Source organism: Rattus norvegicus, chromosome 19 (genome assembly GCF_036323735.1).
Source record: "Rattus norvegicus strain BN/NHsdMcwi chromosome 19, GRCr8, whole genome shotgun sequence".
NCBI lineage: Eukaryota > Metazoa > Chordata > Mammalia > Rodentia > Muridae > Rattus > Rattus norvegicus.
In genome coordinates this window covers 41,218,552-41,236,489 of record NC_086037.1, presented here as the reverse complement: position 1 = coordinate 41,236,489, position 17,938 = coordinate 41,218,552, and the positions used below count along the sequence as shown (strand labels likewise).

General features: G+C 47.8%; 1 non-coding gene across 1 annotated transcript; it reads right to left on the bottom strand.

Annotated features, from left to right (window-relative positions):
• Positions 1–9,627: 9,627 nt before the first annotated feature.
• LOC120098752 (U6 spliceosomal RNA) lies at positions 9,628–9,731 on the bottom strand. The gene has a single exon (XR_005497160.1). It is a non-coding gene; the product is annotated as a U6 spliceosomal RNA (small nuclear RNA).
• Between the last annotated feature and the right edge of the window lie 8,207 nt (positions 9,732–17,938).

The following is a 17,938-nucleotide window of genomic DNA, read 5'->3' as shown; positions in this document are numbered from 1 at the left end:
TGGCATTCTTTTTGAGGTCAGAGGTCAGCCTCCAGGGCTGGGTTTGCCTTCTTATTTCAGACAGGGCGTCTTAGTCACTTAAGGTCAAGCTGAGGGTTTCTCTGTGTTGTCCTGTCTCTGCCTTCCATATCCACGAACCCCGGACTGCACAGCCAGCACTCTACTCTACTGGCTGAGCCATTGCCCAGGCCCCGAAATTCATGCACCAAGGACAAAGCAGAGGAGATCCATCCAGTCAGCTGAGACCTTAACAGAACAAAATGGATCTTCCGTGTGTGAAGAGATAAAGAGGTGCCTAAGGCCTTTGACTACAAACCACAGCAGCTTCCCTGTGTCTACCCCACTGAGCCACCATTTATCAAGCCTCTTGCATCACACTGACTGTTCCTTCACACACACACACACACACACACACACACACACACACACACACACACGATGTTCCCCAACTCAGACTGTGATGTGAAAATGAACCTCCTGAACTGTTGGGATTTTCATTTTTACTACACAACATGAGATAGTCAGCATTTTATTATGGAGGGGTTTTGTATCTGGTAGTTTAAATAGGAATGGCCCCTATAAGCTCATGTGTTTGAACACTTGGTCTGCAGTTGGTGAAACTGTTTGGGAAGAATGAGGAGGCATGGCCTTGCTGGGGGAGTGTGCGATTGGAGGTGACAATTTTGGAGTTTTGGTTTCTTAAATAAAAACATGGGAGTGTTATAACAGTACGTTGTTTTACTCCCAGGGGTGGGATATGGGGCTGCTTCAGACTGCCCACAGCAGCTGACTGTGATTTGCCTCATGCTCTAGCAGAGGCCTGGTTGGTTGTTGGTAGCCACAGTTTGCTAAGTAGTCCTGCTCAGTGAATACACAAGAAGAAGAAATTAGATATCAGGGGTTGGGGATTTAGCTCAGTGGTAGAGCGCTTGCCTAGGAAGCGCAAGGTCCTGGGTTCGGTCCCCAGCTCCAAAAAAAAGAACCAAAAAAAAAAAAAATTAGATATCCTGGTCAAACTTGTCCCAAGGAACTGGACACCCCAATCAGCAGGCAGTAGTCTAAAGATAATGATGCCCCCTGCCAACCCCTGACTGTGTTCAGGGATTTCTTTCCCTTCCTCTCTCTCCTTTTTCTCTCTTATCTAGGATTAGGGGTTTGGAAGGGTGGAGAAGGCTGGAAAAAAGAAGAGCCCCCCAAGTAGCAAAAAGCCACTTACAGAGATGGGTTTTGAGGTTTCAGAAACCTGTACTGTGGTGATTTGATTGGTGTGGCCACCACAGATGGACGCGTTTAAATGCTTGGCCATAGGAAATGGCTGGATTAGGGGGTGTGGCCTTGTTGGAGGAAGTGTGGAGGTGGACTTTAAGGACTCCTATGTTCAAGTCTGATCAGTGTGATCCAGTTTCCTTCCTGCTGCCTTTGAATCAAGATGTAGAACTCTAGGCTCCTCTAGTACCATATCTGCCTGCACTCTGCCATGTTTTCTGTGAGGATGATAGACTAAACCTCTGATATTCTAAGCCAGACCAAACTAAATGTTTTCTCTGTTAAGTTGCCTTGGTCATGGTGTCTCTTCATAGCAATGGAAACCCTGACTGAGGCATGTCATTCCCAGGTAGTTCTCTCTGCCTCACGCTTTGGATCAAGATGTAAGCTCTCAGCTACTATGCCTGCCTGACTGCTGCCATGCTCCCCACCATAATGGTCATGGACTCTAACCTTCTGGACCCCTAAGCCCCCAAATTAAACATGTTCTTTTTTTTTTTTTTTTTTTTTTTGGTTCTTTTTTTCGGAGCTGGGGACCGAACCCAGGGCCTTGCGCTTCCTAGGCAAGTGCTCTACCACTGAGCTAAATCCCCAACCCCTAAACATGTTCTTTTATAAGTCGACTTGGTTATGTTGTCTTATCACAGGAATTGGAAGTTAACTAACACAGGATCAGGTGGTTACACCCAGCTGTGGGCTAATGCAGGGAACATGTGAGTTTGACTGCACTCAGCTCGTACATCCATAGTTGCAGTGTACGGAATCCATTATCTCAGCACTTAGGGAGCTAAGGCAAGAAAAGCCTGAGTTCAAGACTAGCCTGGGGTACAGAGTGACACTGTACTCAAGATAAAATGCAGGTCCAGGGACGTGGCTCAGTTGGTAGAGAATTCGCCTGGTGTCTGAGGGTCTCTGTGACTGTGCTCACACAACACACATCGTGACCAAAAGCAGCTTAGGTACCCAGGGTTCATTTCATCTGACAATTGTTAGGTCATTATCTAGGAAAGTCAGGACAGGATTTCAAGGTAGGACCTGGAGGCAGAAACTGGTGCAGAAGCCATAGAAGGATGCTTTCCATGGCTTGCTCATGTCTTCTTATACATCCCAAGACTACAAGCCTAGGGGTGGCAACTGCTCACTGTAAGATGGGCCTATTTATGCCATTCATTATTAATCAAGAAAATAAGTTTGCCCACAGGTCAACTGGTGGAAGGGCATTTTCTCACTTAAGGTCCTGGCTTCCCAGATAACACTAGCCTCTATCAAGCTGACACGCTACTGTTAAACCATAACCTTTCCTTTCTTGGTTATTCCCAAGATCTTACATTAATATCAATATCACAGTATAGAACATTCCAACTTTTTAAAATTCCAGTCTTTAAAAATTCAAACACTTTCAAAGTTCAATCTCTTTAAAACATCCAACATCTCTTACAAATTCAGAGCCTCTCTTTAAGTCTCTTAAAAAATTCAAAGTTGGGTTGGGGATTTGGCACAGTGGAAGAGCGCTTGCCTAGTAAGCGCAAGGCCCTGGGTTCGGTCCCCAGCTCCGAAAAAAAGAAAAGAAAAAAAAAAGTTCAAAGTCTCTCTAAAATATCCAGGGTCTCATAAATGTAAGTTCCTGTAAAAAAAATATTAAATAACTTCTTACTCTAAGAGAGGAAAACCAGGGCACAATTACAATCAAAGCAAAGCAAAACAGAAGTGTACCGGTGTATAGAGTTCAGTGTTTGACACCTGGGACTCATCCTCAATCTTCTGAGTTCCTCAGGCCGTGGCAGCAGAGTGAGCATCTCTGAGTCTGCCATCCATAGCACATGCACCTTGTAGATGCAGGTTCACCCATGACTGTGCTAGGAGCTTGGCCCATAGTCCTGGGGTCTCTGCAATGCTGGGGTCTCCATTGCAACTGGGCTGCGCCTTTGCTGGTAGCCTGTCCTGGGCCTCTCCCATGGTGCCACTCTTCAGCCTCTCTCCATTACTGCCTCAGTCCACTACTACCTGACTAATGGCCTCTCATAGAACCAAGCTTCAGCTCCTGTCCTCGACCCCCTCATGCCTTCAAACACAGTGCCACATGAGAAACTCATACACATTACCAGCCTCAGCTGTCAGCATGAGATACAGTTGGCCCCTTCTGGACCATAGCTTTTATGCAGACCATAAGGAAACACCTCAATGATGCTGGTCTCTTCTTAATCACCACTAATTTCTCAGCCCCAGCTGACCAGCGTCAATCGTCCCAGTAACGGAAAGTTTCATCTCAGTGTTTCCGGGGTTTACTCCCAGCTGACTCTTCAGACTCAGCAGATCAGAACCACAGATTCTTAGTCAAAACATCACATCAACAACAACCCTGATAGAATCTTTGCTTCCCTCTGAAAGCTCACAAGCCAGGCCTTCATTATCTGAGTTGCTCACAGAGTCTTCTGAGCTCCCACAACAGCCCATTACTCTCTGAGCGCTCAATGGCTTTCTCCAGTCCAAAGTCCCAAAGTCCTTCCAGAATCCACCCAAAAACAACACAGTCAGGTCCTCACAGCAATAGCCATCTCTCAGCCCAATTTCTGTCTTGGTTGGGTTCCTTTTGCTGAGATAAAACATCACCACCATTCCAGCACTTGGGAGACGGAGGCAGGAGAGCTGGCAGTCAAGGTCGTCCTTGGTTATATATGAGGTTTGAGGGTAGCTGCGGCATCAGACACTGTCTCAAACAATGAAAAGATAAAACACTTTTAATTTCTGTCTCCAGTTCGCAGCAGGTATTATACGGATATAATCCAATTGTCAGTTGGAAATCAGGTATTAGTTATCTAGTTCTTGTCTTCTTTCTGTTTGAAAGGCTGTCAAGTATCAGGAGCCCCACCCATGGGAGCCATCTTAGCATCTCTCCCTGCTACAGGACATGCACAGAAGTGAGGTAAAGTGAGAAGGCCTTAAAATGGGCTCCTGGCTCATGTAAGGCCTGTGATGCAGTCCTGTGCTCTGGGCCTGAGGTGAGCCTGGATGGCTGGAGGCTGCTTCCCTCACGCTGACCAGAAAGGAGAGAGAGAGAGAGAGAGGGAGAGAGAGAGAGAGAGAGAGAGAGAGAGAGAGAGAGAGAGAGCCAGAGCCAGCAAAAAAGAGGCAAAAGACAAAGGTAAACCCCAGCCACCCTGTGCTGTTTTTTGTCAACTTGACACAGACCCTCGGGTAATTTGGGAAGAAACTCTAATTAAAGAATTTCCTCCGTCAGATTTCCTGTAGGCAGGACCGTGGTGTTTTCTTGATTAATTATTGATGTGGGAGGGCCTGCCCACTGTGGTGTTTTCTTGATTAATTATTGATGTGGGAGGGCCTGGCCAATGTGGGTAGTTGGTCTAGAACCAACCCTGAAAGGTTGGTCCTGGGCTGTATAGGAAATCGGACTGCAGAAGCCTTTGGGAGCCAGCATCCCCAAGTAAGCAAGAAAGCCAGTAAGCAGCATCCTTTGTGGCCTCTGCCTCAGCTCCTGCCTTGAATGTCTTCTCTGACTCTTTCAATGATGAACCATGAGGTACAAGATAAAATAACCCTCTCCTCCACTCAGTGTCTTTGTCGCTGTTTTGTTTGTAGTTTTATCCGCCCAGAATACCCAGTGTTTTGTCTACATGCTTGTCTGTACCACTTGTCTGCCTGGTGTCCAAGGAGACCAGAAGAGGACTCTTTGGAACTGGAGTTATAGACAGTTATGAGCTGTCTTACAGGTCCTGGAAATAGAACCTGAGTCATCCGGAAGAGCAGAGAGTACTGGTAATGACTGCACCGTCTCTCTAGCCCCTTTGGTTTTGAGACAGGGGTTTCTCTATGTAGCTCTGGCTGCCTGGAAATTGTTATGTAGACCAAGTTGATCTGAAACTCACAGAGATCTACCTGCTTCTGGCTCCTAAGTGTTGGAATTAGAGGTGAGTGCCACTGTGTCCAGCCCTGATTGGTTTTGGTCTATGTTTTAGTATAGCAACTGAAAGCCTAACTGTTCTAGTCTAACTGTGCCTGCCCACTGTGCCGCCCAGTCTCCAACCCTACCGATAGTTCATTAAGTTATAGATTCACCAACATCAATCCAGGGCTAAGGTCAGAGCCCTCAAGACCCACACATTTTCTAGCCTGGCTCTGAACAGTGTGCTGGGGACAGAGCAGAAGCCTCACACCCCAGTTTTGCCTGGAGGAGATCGTTAGATCAAACAGCAGCAGTGCCAGCTCCTGCTCTAGCTTCTGCTGTCAGGAATGCCTGAGACAATGGGCTTAAAACAGGAGGCCGAGGTGGAGTTGCAGATTACAGTTTCAAGGCTGACTTGGCAAGACTGTCTCGACAAAATGGAAAGAGCTGAGAATTAGAGCTTCTACCAAGGATCCGCCAGTCAGGAGCTGGAGGAACGGCTCAGTGGTAGAGCTCCTGCCTAGAATGCCCAGCAAGAGACTGGGCACTCGGAGGTAGAGTACCTGCTTAGAATCCACCAATGAGGTGCTGGCAGTGTGGCTCACTGGTAGAACCCCTGCCTAGACTCTACTGACTGGGGCCATGGCTCAGCAGCAGAACTCCTATCTAGAATCCCACAGTGAGGGGCCATACCATCTACCCAATCTCTGAGACTGCTCTGACATCCGGTTACTTCCCTCTGGTGGCTGTGGTATGTGGCCTACAGCAGATTCCTGTTCAGAGGGAGGTAGGGCCTATCTCTGGCTCAAACCTTTAGCCTCCTTTGTCTTCCCTTCAGGTCAGGGAGTACTCACCTGTAACCTTATGTCCCTCTCTTCCCAAGACAGAGCCATTTGGCATCCTGTGTGAGGGGTGGCTGGTCCACTGTAGGCTCGGAGAGTACCTCACACTGTATTTCTCTGATTGGTTTGGAAATCTATCTATCTATCTATCTATCTATCTATCTATCTATCTATCTATCTATCCATCTATCACCTATCTATCTATCATCTATCTATCCATCTATCATCTATCTATCATCTATCTATCCATCTGTCATCTATCTATCTATCTATCTATCTATCTATCTATCTATCTAATATATCTATCAATCTATCTATCTATAATCTATCTATCCATCCATCCATCTATCATCTATCTATCCATCATCTATCTATCTATCTATCATCTATCTATCATCTATCTATCCATCTGTCATCTATCTATCCATCATCTATCTATCATCTAGCTATCTATCCATCTATCATCTATCTATCTATCTATCTATCTATCTATCTATCTATCTATCTATCATCTATCTATCATCTATCTATCCATCTGTCATCTATCTATCTATCTATCTATCTATCTATCTATCATCTATCTATCTATCTATCCATCTGTCATCTATCTATCTATCTATCTATCTATCTATCTATCATCTATCTATTTATCATCTATCTATCATCCATCCATCCATCCATCTATCTTCTAGGAGTAGAACTCAAAATCCCACAGACTCCACTCTGCCAATGAGCCACGCCCTCTTCCCTCCACATCTTGCCATCCTTACTGTCGGTGACGTCAGAGTTCGGCTGAGAGGCCGCACAGCTCTGCAGTTAAATTTGAAGGGCTAGGCTCAAATCCCATCCTCACCACACACTTCCCATGTGATTTGGGGTAGCTCCTTAACCTCCCTGTGCCTCCATCTCTCCACCTAACAGAAGGGAACAGTGCTATTTACTGCCAACCTTGCGGTCGCCAATGCTGCAGCTGCACCTCTAAAGCGACTGCTAGGGTGTCCATACCGCCAGGCTCAAGGTGCTGCACCAACATCAGGTTTCACAGAAGCTCTCCTGCTTTCTTCCATCCCATTTGGTCTCTCTGGGTCCCTAGGCATGGATGGCAGCGGCTGGCTCTGTCGGCGGTGTTCCCCGGCTGCCTACTCCCAGCACGGCCCCTCTCTTCCTTTTCCCTTACTCCTGCAGCTTTGTGGTGCCTGGGTTCCCACGCCATCTCCACCTCTCCTTTTGCACCTCCGCCTTGGGGTGACCAGATCCCTTGCCTCTTGGGACGGCTTTCTAGCACTTTCCCCCCTTTTAAGAGATTGACTGCAATTTCTATAATAACATCACATTAGCCAGAAATTAATGTCCTCATTAAGACAGCAATTAGGCACATTAGCGTGGCAATAAAGGAGAAGCTTATGGAATAATTGCGGGTTCCAAAATGCCTTTAATTTAGTATTTTATACTGTGCTGTGTGATTAATTTTTTCCCTTGGCAGAAGATAATAAGAAAAATGTCTGAATTTGAACATTTGTTCAAAGGAAAGTGGTGCCCGCCCCTTTAAACAGCTGACGTCTGTTTTTTTCCATACCCCATGTTCTGACCATGGAGAGGCAGGCAAGGATGGTGGACAGTGAATCATGGGGCACAGGGACGTCTCATCTCAGGAGCATTTCTTTGCCCTGAACAATGTCTGCTTGTTTGTTTCTACTGGGCTACATCTCCTGAGTTCATATGTGTTTAGCAATGTCTGGGGAAGCTAACAGTTCTGCCCACGTGTATGGTTTCTCACTGTGGGAAATGTCTAGTCTATCAGATGGCAAAATAACACAAAACTCCATTTCACAGAAACTGTGAGAGTTGAAGGGATGGCTCAGAGGTTTGGAACACTGACTGCTCTTCTAGAGGATCCAGGTTCAATACCCAGCTCCTACATGGTGGCTTCCAGTGGCCTGTAACCCAGGGCCAGGGGGATCCAATGCCTTCTCCTGGCCTCCAAGACACCAGGTACATATGTGGTACGCACATATACACGTCAGATGTACACATAAAGTAAACTTCATGTGCTCAGGGTTGAATCCACTAGGTCGGGACCCCTGCTGGGAGTGCTTGCCTGCTTGACTTGGCTATGTTTCCTTCTGCAGAAATAAAAGTATGGGGCCCTGGAAAAATACTTTGGATTGTGGGAGCCCAGACCGAATTTGAACACTACCACGATAAAAGAAACAGGTGTCCCCATGAAATAGTGGCAAGATTTTTTATTTTATTTATTTATTTTTTTAGTGTACATGGGTCTTTTTTAAAAATTCCCTTTACTATTTTTTATGTGAATTGGTGGTTTTGCTTGTATGTGTGAGGGTACTGGATCCCCTGCAACTGGAGTTACAGATGGCTATGAGCTGCCATGTGGGTGCTGAGAATTGAAACGCAGGAAGAAGTCAGTGCTCTTAACCTCTGAGCCATCTCTCCAGCCCTGCTCCCCTTCAAAAAAATGCTATAGCCCAGACTAGCATGTGCAGGGGCCCTGGGGTAGGGTGGAGCTTGAAGAATGGGCTTCGGCCAGAGACTGGTTTGGCTGGTAGGGAGTGAGGCTGGAGAAAGGAGTGGTGTATCAGAAATGTACCAAAGGGCAGAAACATGGGGAAAAACTTGAGAAAGCACCCAGACTGAATGCTGAAAAGCTACCCATAGGGTCAGCTATCTGCTGTGAGACAAGCGCCACAGAAGTCCAGCTGCTCAGGACAATCAACGTTAATTGTGCTCCAGAGTGAACCTGGGAGTCTCACTCTCCCTAGGTTACATGTGGCACTCTGATGGCTGTGGGATGGTCTACAGCAGGACTCTGCCCCACGTCTCCCATCCTCCTGCAGGTTAGTGCAAGCCTGCGCATGGGGCAGAGGCCAGGGTCCCAGATTCTAGAACAACAGTCAGCACTCTTTCCGGTCCCCGTGCGGACTGTCAGTCACTGAGCCGGCAAGATGCACTTCTACTTGCCCAGCAGGCCTCCCAAGCTGAGTTCAGTTCCCAGAACCAGAGTTCAAATCTTGAAAGCCAGGGGAAGATGGAGGTGGAGAGCCAGTTCTTCAGCCTTGCTCTTTGACCTCTGCACACACACTGAGCTGGTTAGCTTTATGTCAACGTGACACAGGCTAGAGTCATCTGAGAGGGGAAAACCTCCATTGAGAAAATGCCCCCACACGACTGGGCTGTAGGCAAGCCTGTAGGGCATTATCTTAGTTAGTGACTTAGGTGACAGGGCCCATCCCACCAGGCAAGAATGAGACCACTACCACGATTTCTGTAAATGCTTGCTGACCAGGACGATGAACACTGGCCATCCTTAGGGATTCCCGAGAATGTACAAGAATTTCTTTAGTCATGTGCTTATAAAGGCAGAACCCAAAAGGCCACTTCCTGCCTTTGTCCAGTCGGGGACAAACATACATCCTGATGTACTTTCTGCTTATGTACGTGCGTACCTCTCGCCTGCGTGTGAATGGAGTACATCCCATGCATTGGGGCAACCAACCTTGCTTACAGACGTGAAAATGTGTGGTTTGTTATCTTACATGAACAACAGCTCCAGCTTTCCAGGAAGTTTCTGTTCTCTCTCTCTCTCTCTCTCTCTCTCTCTCTCTCTCTCTCTGCTTCATGAGTTTGCGTGTCATCCTTGCACAGGAACCGTGCTAATCTCTGTTTTGTTCCAATTTTAGTATATGTGCTGCCGAAGTGAGCACGTTTACAGATCTCTTAAGCACAGAAATTTAAACTTAAAATGTAGCTTTGGCCATCACACATCCCTGGGTTGGTGGTTCTATAAGAAAGCAGGCTGAACCATGTGAAGCAGGGGGTGGGCAGCACCCTCCACGGCCTCTGCATCAGCTCCTGCCTCCAGGTTCCTGCCTGGCTTCAGTTCCTGTCCTGACTTCCTCCGATGATGAACATTGATGTGGAATTATAAACCTAATAAACCCTTTCTTCCCCAACTTGATTCATCATATCAATAGAAACCCTAGCTAAAGCATGCCCCCTCACCAGGTCATGACACACACAAAAATAGAGGAAAATTGTAAAACTCTGCCTAACACTTCTGCTGAGATTCTATGGGCCAAAGTGGATCAGAAAACCCACAGTCAAAGGTCTGGGATGTGAAGTCCTGTAGTAGGGGAGTCCAGCCAAACTGCTGGACACCCCCAAGTTTATGCCAGTCTAGAGATTCTGTTGAACCTCTGACATTGGGAAGGTTCTAGGCTCAGCTCCCTTTTCAATGCTTCCCACCTCCAAGAACCTCAAAGAGTGGGAAGAGAGTTGCTCAAAACTCCAAGTCCCTCCTCCTCCTCCTGGAGTGTGGATAGGACTGGAATCTTACTAAAAGAATCCACTCCCCTAGTGTGCACGATCATCGGGGGAAGCACAGAGTTTGAGGAGGACAGAGTAGAGATGCACAGCCTGGCTTGAGCACACTCAGTCTTACGGGGCAGTGTCCAAGCTGACAACTGTTCCAGCATACCCTAATCCAAGGACCAGTGGGGGTGATGGTGGGGACAGGAGCAGAAACAACACCTCCACAGAGAGCCCTGTGGCCTGAGAAAGAGTCCAGGCCAAACTAATGACCTGCAGGCTGTAGCTGGACCATCGAAAATGGGAAACCCTGATGGGCAGTCAGGCCCCCTGTATGTTAAAGAAGACCTCTCCCCATCCTGTATCCCAAGGAAATAGCATGCATCCGGGATCTTCATTGCTATGATGACTGCCACAATGATATTTGGGGAACAGGATGCCCCAGGGGGTCTCCACCCTGTGGGGCAGCAGTCTCCTGGATGACCTAGAAGAGATGGGGCCTAGAAGCCTACAACCTCCTTATGAGCCTGACAGCCACACAAAAGAAAGAGAGACTTAGCAGGTCCAGAGCAAGGTGGGGTCCCATATGTAAGTTCTGGGCCCAGTGTGGTGGTGGCAGTAGTGGGGGACGGGGTTGCAGAACCTCTGACCATCACTTATCTTTAAAAGTCTTATTATTTATTTGTGTGTGTGTGTGTGTGTGTGTGTGTGTGTTTGTGTGTACACACGCAATATAGAAGCCAGAGAAGAGAAGAACTTGCAAGAGATGGTTTCTCCTTTCATCCTGTGAGACTGTCAGAGTTGGTCACAAGAGCCTTTTTCTGCTAAGCCATCTCAAAGGCCCACTTCATTTCTTTGGTTTTTGTGATAAGCTCTCATGTAACTGAGTCTGGCCTCCAAATCTTGAGCTTCTGCCTCCCTGGTGCTGTGAGGCATGGGCCGACTCACCCAGTTTTTCAGTGTTGGAAAGCAAACCCAGGTCTTGGGGAATGCTAGGTGAGCAGTCTCCCACCCAGACCACATTCCCAGTCTTCCTCCTCCTCCCCCCCTCCTCCTCTTCTTCTTCTTCTTCCTCCTCCTTCTCCTCCTCCTCCTCCGGGTTCCAGTTCTGCCTTAGCATGAGTCCCTTGCTGGGGTACAGAGTGGATCTGTTCCTGTTGGGTCCCCAGTTCCAGAGAGTCTCAGCCTTGCCCTCCAGTTCCCCAGCACCACCTCTGGCTGGCTGGGAGTCTGATGCACCCTGTGCCAAGGGCAGAGTTAAAACCCAGTGTGTATCTTCAGTCTAAAGCCCTGGAGAACATGGGAACATGTGCCTTAGGGGCAGCCGAGGGGTTTCTTTTCTTTTCTTTCTTCTTTTAAAAAACCTGTTAATAAAACACAAGCAAATCTAATCTGCTCTGAAGGGGGAGGGGAAAGGCATGCTGTTTGCAGAAGTTGAAATTTAATAAGAAGGAGAAACAAAAATAGTCAGTGTGCTGGAGAGAGAGGAGCGGGGCTGGAAGATGATTCCCCTTGGTGAAGACATTGCAAAGGGGCCCAGGAGGCTATGAGGGACAGGAAGAAGGGACTCATGGAGACCCCTGAGCGAGGGGACATCTATCCCCAGTGAAGTTGGTTTTAGCAAAATTTTCTGCACCCAGAACTCAGGAGATGGTTCACAAAGATAGAACTGCTAACGACACTCACACTCACATAGATTGCTGACAGCACTACTGTTGGACAAAACCTTCAACAAAGATTTCATCTGTTGCCCTGGCCACACCCTGTGTCTGCCCAGAGGGAGGGAGGGAAGTCTTTTACAGATGGATACAGAAAGGATGAGACAACTCTCAGGGGAGTGACACACAGAAGTGGCCAGAAACGATGGAATATTACTCAGCCATGAAAAGGGATGGAGCACTTCACAGTGCAAGACAGAGATGACCCTTCAGCAACCAACACCAATGGTCACAGTGCACGATCCCAGAGATGAGTGCAATTCAGTGCATATGTGTGTGTAAGTGTGTGCATGTGTGCAGCCACAGGCCAACCCACTGTGCTGTTATGTAACACTTCCCTCCAACAAGAAATGTTCTATCGTGGTGGAAGCTCATCGAGATGCAGAGCCTTCCTTTTCTTTAGAAAGTTTCACTTAACTTTACTCCATGTGTGAGTATTTGGCCTTTGTGTATGTATGTGCATCACAGTCACAGAGTTCCTTCGGAGGCCAGAAGATCCCCCTGAACCTAGAGTTACAGACATTTCTTATTCACCATACATGTGCAGGGAACAGAACACAGGCCCTCTTCGATAATAATAGCAAGTTCTCTTAACCACTGTGCCATCTCCCTAGACAGCCAGATGCTGGATGTTAAAGGGAAATGAAACATTCTATCCTGCAGGGAAGATTCCTAAGTTCAGGAAGGGAACAACATTCAGGAAGTCATCCAAACTGACCCGATCTACTAGGGCATCCCTCCCCATGAAGGCATAATGTTATCGTGCACTGTGTAATTCAGAGGCTGACTTCTGTGCCCCCATATCTGGGCACAATCCTTATTCTAAATTATCCCCTATCTCAAAGTTGTGTTAACATTGCTCACCAATTCTTACCTGATTTGTCATTTATCAGCCTATGAGTCAGCAGGGGTGAGAATAAGCAGGACTTCCTTCCAGGCAGGAGAGAGAGGAAGTGGAGATTAGCCATGGGGAGTGAATCCAGGACAGACCATGAGAAAACAGCTGGAACAGAGAAAGCCATACAATTCAAGTTGTTAGGGGGTTTTTGACTGGGAGGTATCCAAATTGCATTAGAGGATTAAAATAGAGTGTACTGCTCAGTTGTTGTGCCCTTAAAGCTTGTTAAATAAATATAATAGTCCAGTCTCAATTATTTGGGAGCTAGCCAGGTAAGAGGAAAATTGTAACATACTTATTAAAAAGCCACTAACACTCCCCACACATGCACAAGCTGTTGGAACAGCTGAGAGACTCCCAGCTGCCTGGAAGAGGCTGGGACCAGCCACCTAGAAAAGGAAAAAAGGCCTCTCCTTGTCCTGTTGAAACAGCTACAGTATCCACCAGCTGTCACCTGTGCTGGAAGGGCTTTGGTGATGTGAGTGTCTTTGAGTCATGTCTGCTCCTATAAGTAACGCCAGTAAAACCCATTGGGTCACCAAGTTCAACTTTGATGACATAAGACATTGGTCTGCCATCATCCGTTCCTGTCACATCTCTCTAGGAATAGTGTTACATGACAGGTGTCTTTCTTCATTTTTTTTTAAAGGAAGGGTTTCTCACTGGACCTGAAGTTCAGTGATTGGTTAGACTGACTGACCAGTGAGCCCCAGATCCTCCTGTCTCTGCTCCTTAGGGCTGGGATTACAGGTACACACTGCCTCTAGTTGTTCAAGCAAGTTATCCAGAGGTCATCTCCCCAACCTCTATAGGCTTCATGAACGAAGTGGGGAGGAAGCTCTGTGGGTGAAATGCTTTCTACACAAATGTGAGGAGCGGAGTTCAGAACTCCAGAACCTGTGTGTGACCAAAAGGGGTAGTGTGTGTGTGTGTGTGTGTGTGTGTGTGTGTGTGTGTGTGTGTGAAACCTGATGTGCCACACTTGATTTGGGGATCTCTGTGGCTTGGGCTAATCTCAAGCTGCTAGCCTTCAGTGACCCTTGCCTCAGTTTCCCAGTACGCGCCACTATATCAGCTACATACCTTAGGCGATTCATTTCCTGGTGTATGAGCTTCATTACACATTAAAAAAAACGAATCAAGTGGGAGTCCTGTTTTGTCCTGTGACACACTCCCCACACTCAAAGGATCCAAGAAGGAGGGCCAGGTGGAATCCAATCTCTTATTTACTGATCAAATAGTTCCTGAGTCTCAATCTCAGATGAAGTTGTGATGGGCAGTGAGCAACCATGCCCTGGATTGGCACAGCAGTGGACAGACTGACAAACAGCCTCTCCAAGCCCCTTGTATAGTGTGGTGGTTTGAATGAAACGACCCCCATAGGTCCACAGGGAATGGTACTATTTGGAGGTGTGGCCTTTTTGGAGGAAGTGTGTCACTGGGGTTGGGCTTTGAGGTTTCAGCAGCTCAAACCAGGCCCAGTCTGTCTGTCTGTGTCTGTCTGTCTGTCTGTCTGTCTGTCTCTTCCTCTCTCTCCCTCTTCCTGCTGCCTATGAATCCACATATAGAACTCACAGCTCCCTGTCTAGCACCATGTTTGCCCGCAAGCTGCCATGTTTCCCACCATGATGATAATGAGCCAACTTCAATTAAATGCTTTCCTTTATAAGAGGTCCTGTGGTCATGGTGTCTCTTCACAGCAATGGGAACCCTACCTAAGACATATGGTATAGTGTTGTCTGAATGGACAGAGTGGGTGAGGACAGAGGGCACTGTGGATCCTAAACACATGCTGTCACTGGAGTGGTGACCTTTTTTTTTTTTAATAAGGATCTCTCATAGGCTAAGCAAAAAGGAGGGCTTAGAGGGGAATGCAAGGATCTCCCTGGGAAGGGGAAATAGAACAGATTTCGCAGGTAAGTTGGGGAGAGGTGAGATAGGGAGCAGGAGAGATCAGGTTTTGGGGGAGAAAATGCTGTGAGAAACTACTAGAATTGGAGGGGAGATGTATTTCAGGGACAAGATGGAAATATAGTGCAATGGAAACTCCATGTAATCTATGAGTGACCCTAGCGGAGACTCCTAGTAATGGAGAACATGGGGCCTGAACCAGCCATCTCCTGTAACCAGGCAAGGCCTCAAGTGGAAGGGTTGGGACACAAACCCAGCCACAAAACTCTCGACCTACAGTTTGTTCTGTGGGAAGAGGGTTCTGGGGCTCCACCCAGCTCTGTGGGAGCAAATGCAGAGCACCACAGACAGAGCTCGAGAAGTCTGTGGAGGAGGGATCAGAGGGGTCAGGGGTCAGGGACACTCCATGAGAATACTGCTCATAGAATCAGCTGACTGGGACTCATGGGAACTTGCAGAGATCAGGGAGCCTATGGGGGTCTGACCTAGGTCCCCTGCACAGATGTTATATCTGAGGAGCTTGTGGGGATCCTAACAGTGGGGGCGGCAGCTGTCCCTGACTCTTAAGCCTACTTGTGGGACCCTTTTCCCCTTACTGGATTGCTTTGCCCAGCCTTGATGTGACAGTGTCTGGTCTTATTGTATGTTGTTATGCTGTATTTGGTTGATGTCCCTGAGAGGCCTGCTGTTTTCTGAGGGGAAGAGTGGAGTGGATCTGGGGGAGAAAGGTGAAACTTCAGTCAGGATGTGATATGTGAGAGAATTAAAAAAAAAAAAAAAAAAAAAAAAAAGAGCTCTTACTACATTGTTCGTGCTGTCCCTGAGTTACTGGGCTGCAAGGATTTTCCTGCTCTGTCCACTTGGTAGACCTGGGTAGTGGCAGAAACCTCCAGAGGAGAAGACAGTGCCCAGTAGCAGAACTGGGGTGCTCTGGATGACCAGGGGAACAGCCGGTACAAGTCACTGAGGCTTCTTGTCAGAGTTGAGCATCTCTAAATGTGGATTCTTCAAACCTCAGTAGAACTCCACTGGGGCCCTTATTGGTTCATGTCCCGCCCCCATCATAATACCGTAACCCTAACCTTTCTCAGAGATGGAGAAGGAAGGATCGTGGGGTTTGCTGGTTGTCAGTCTAGCTCCAGACTCATTGAGAGATCCCATCCCAGGAGAATGCAGCAGACACTGATAGAACACAGGACCTGATCTCTTCCCCCGCATGCACGTGCACAGGCACTGCCTACACACACGCACGCATGCGCACGCGCGCGCGCGTGCACACACACACACACACACACACACACACACATGCACCCCAAAACCAAAAAACCTACTCAACAGCCAGAATGCAGCTCAGCGACTCAGCTCTTGCCCCCTTTGTGCAAGGCTCTGAGTACAATGGCCTCCTGCGATGGCTATGGGGAAACACCGAGGAGCTGGAGAAAGCAGAGGAGACAGAAGTTTCTAATACAGGGATACAAAACCTCAGGACTTTGGTTGTTGCTGGCTATTGGGGTGGAGCAGCTGGTGCGAGTAGGGTTTGTTTGTTTGTTTGTTTGTTTGTTTGTTTGTGGGTTTTGTTTGCCTCATTCACAGTGCTGGCACAGAGTCCAGAGCTTTAACTATTAATCAAGGACTCTACACCCGGGCTACAGCCCAGCCCTTAGGGACATCCTTGCATGTTCGAGTTCACATCGTATCCACCTCCTGCTTCCTGTCGGTGCGCCTGGCGCAGTGCCACTCCACTCACTCCCCAGCTCTGCGCCTTCCACCTGTTCTGTGGAGTTGTGGTTGCTTCTGCTTGGGTCTCCGTCTCTACCGCCATCCCTGCCCCGGCGTGTGTTTCTGCCGACGCTAGAGGGCGCTCATGAACACAAGCGCAAACCACACCCTCCTCTGTTCAGAAACGCCCCCACTCTCAGCCCAAGGCCACCAAGTCCCTAGCACACTTAGCTGACTTTAAACTTTCTTCCTAAAAGATTTATTTATTTTTTTCTTTTTCTTTTTTTCGGAGCTGGGGACCAAACCCAGGGCCTTAGGGTTGCTAGGCAAGCGCTCTACCACTAAGCTAAATCCCCAACCCCCTAAAGATTTATTTTTACGTGTGTGGTTGTTTTGTTTGGTTTGGTTTGGTTTGGTTTGGTTTGGTTCTTTTTTTCGGAGCTTGTGAGCTGGGGACCGAACCCAGGGCCTTGCGCTTCCTAGGCAAGCGCTCTACCACTGAGCTAAATCCCCAACCCCGGTTGTTTTGTTTGTATGTTAAGACTGTACTACTTGCATCCAGTGTGCTCAGAGCCCTGAAGAAAGCATCAGACTCTCTGAACTGGAACTACAGACTGGTTTGTTTGTTTGTTTGTTTGTTTGTTTGTTTGTTTGTTTAGCTGTCAGTGGGATACTTGGAATTGAACCTAGGTCCTTTAGAAAGTCAGTCAGTTTTCTTAACCCCTAGAGCATCTTTCCAGTCCCCATTCCCCATTTAAGACCGTCTCACAAAGTAGCCCTGGCTGTCCTGGAACTGTCTATGTGAAGCAGGCTGGGCTCAAACGCACAGAGATCCGCCTGCCTCTGCCTCTGCCTCTCGAGTGATGGGATTATAGCTCGTTCCACCTCATCCGGTGTACCTGGTGCAGTCTGGGGGCTACATAAAAACAAACTAAATCATTATCATCGTTATGAAATTATTGTATCACTGAGGGTTTCGGTGGTAAGATTTCAGCAAGCTGTCACACAGCTGGGGTCAATGGGGAAAGATGCAGCTTTCTTTGAAGTTCAGCAGATTCCTGCCCTGCTCCTTCAGGTGCCTGCAAGAGGATTGAAGGTATAGAGTATGGTCCAGATTTGTGTCTCACTGGTTGTGCCCTAGGAGCACTGTAATATCATTCCTGTCAGCTTTCAGTCCCTCCTCTATTTTCAAAGCAGGAAAGAAAGGGTTCTTTTCTCTGTAGCCCTCAGGAGGCTTGCTCAGCTGCTGTTAAGGACTTGTGTGCCTCGCTGGTACCCAGGGGACCAGTGCAATCTAAACTGGTGTCCCCATCTGGTGTCCCATGCCTTTGATGCTCAGGATGGAAAGAGTTTCTAC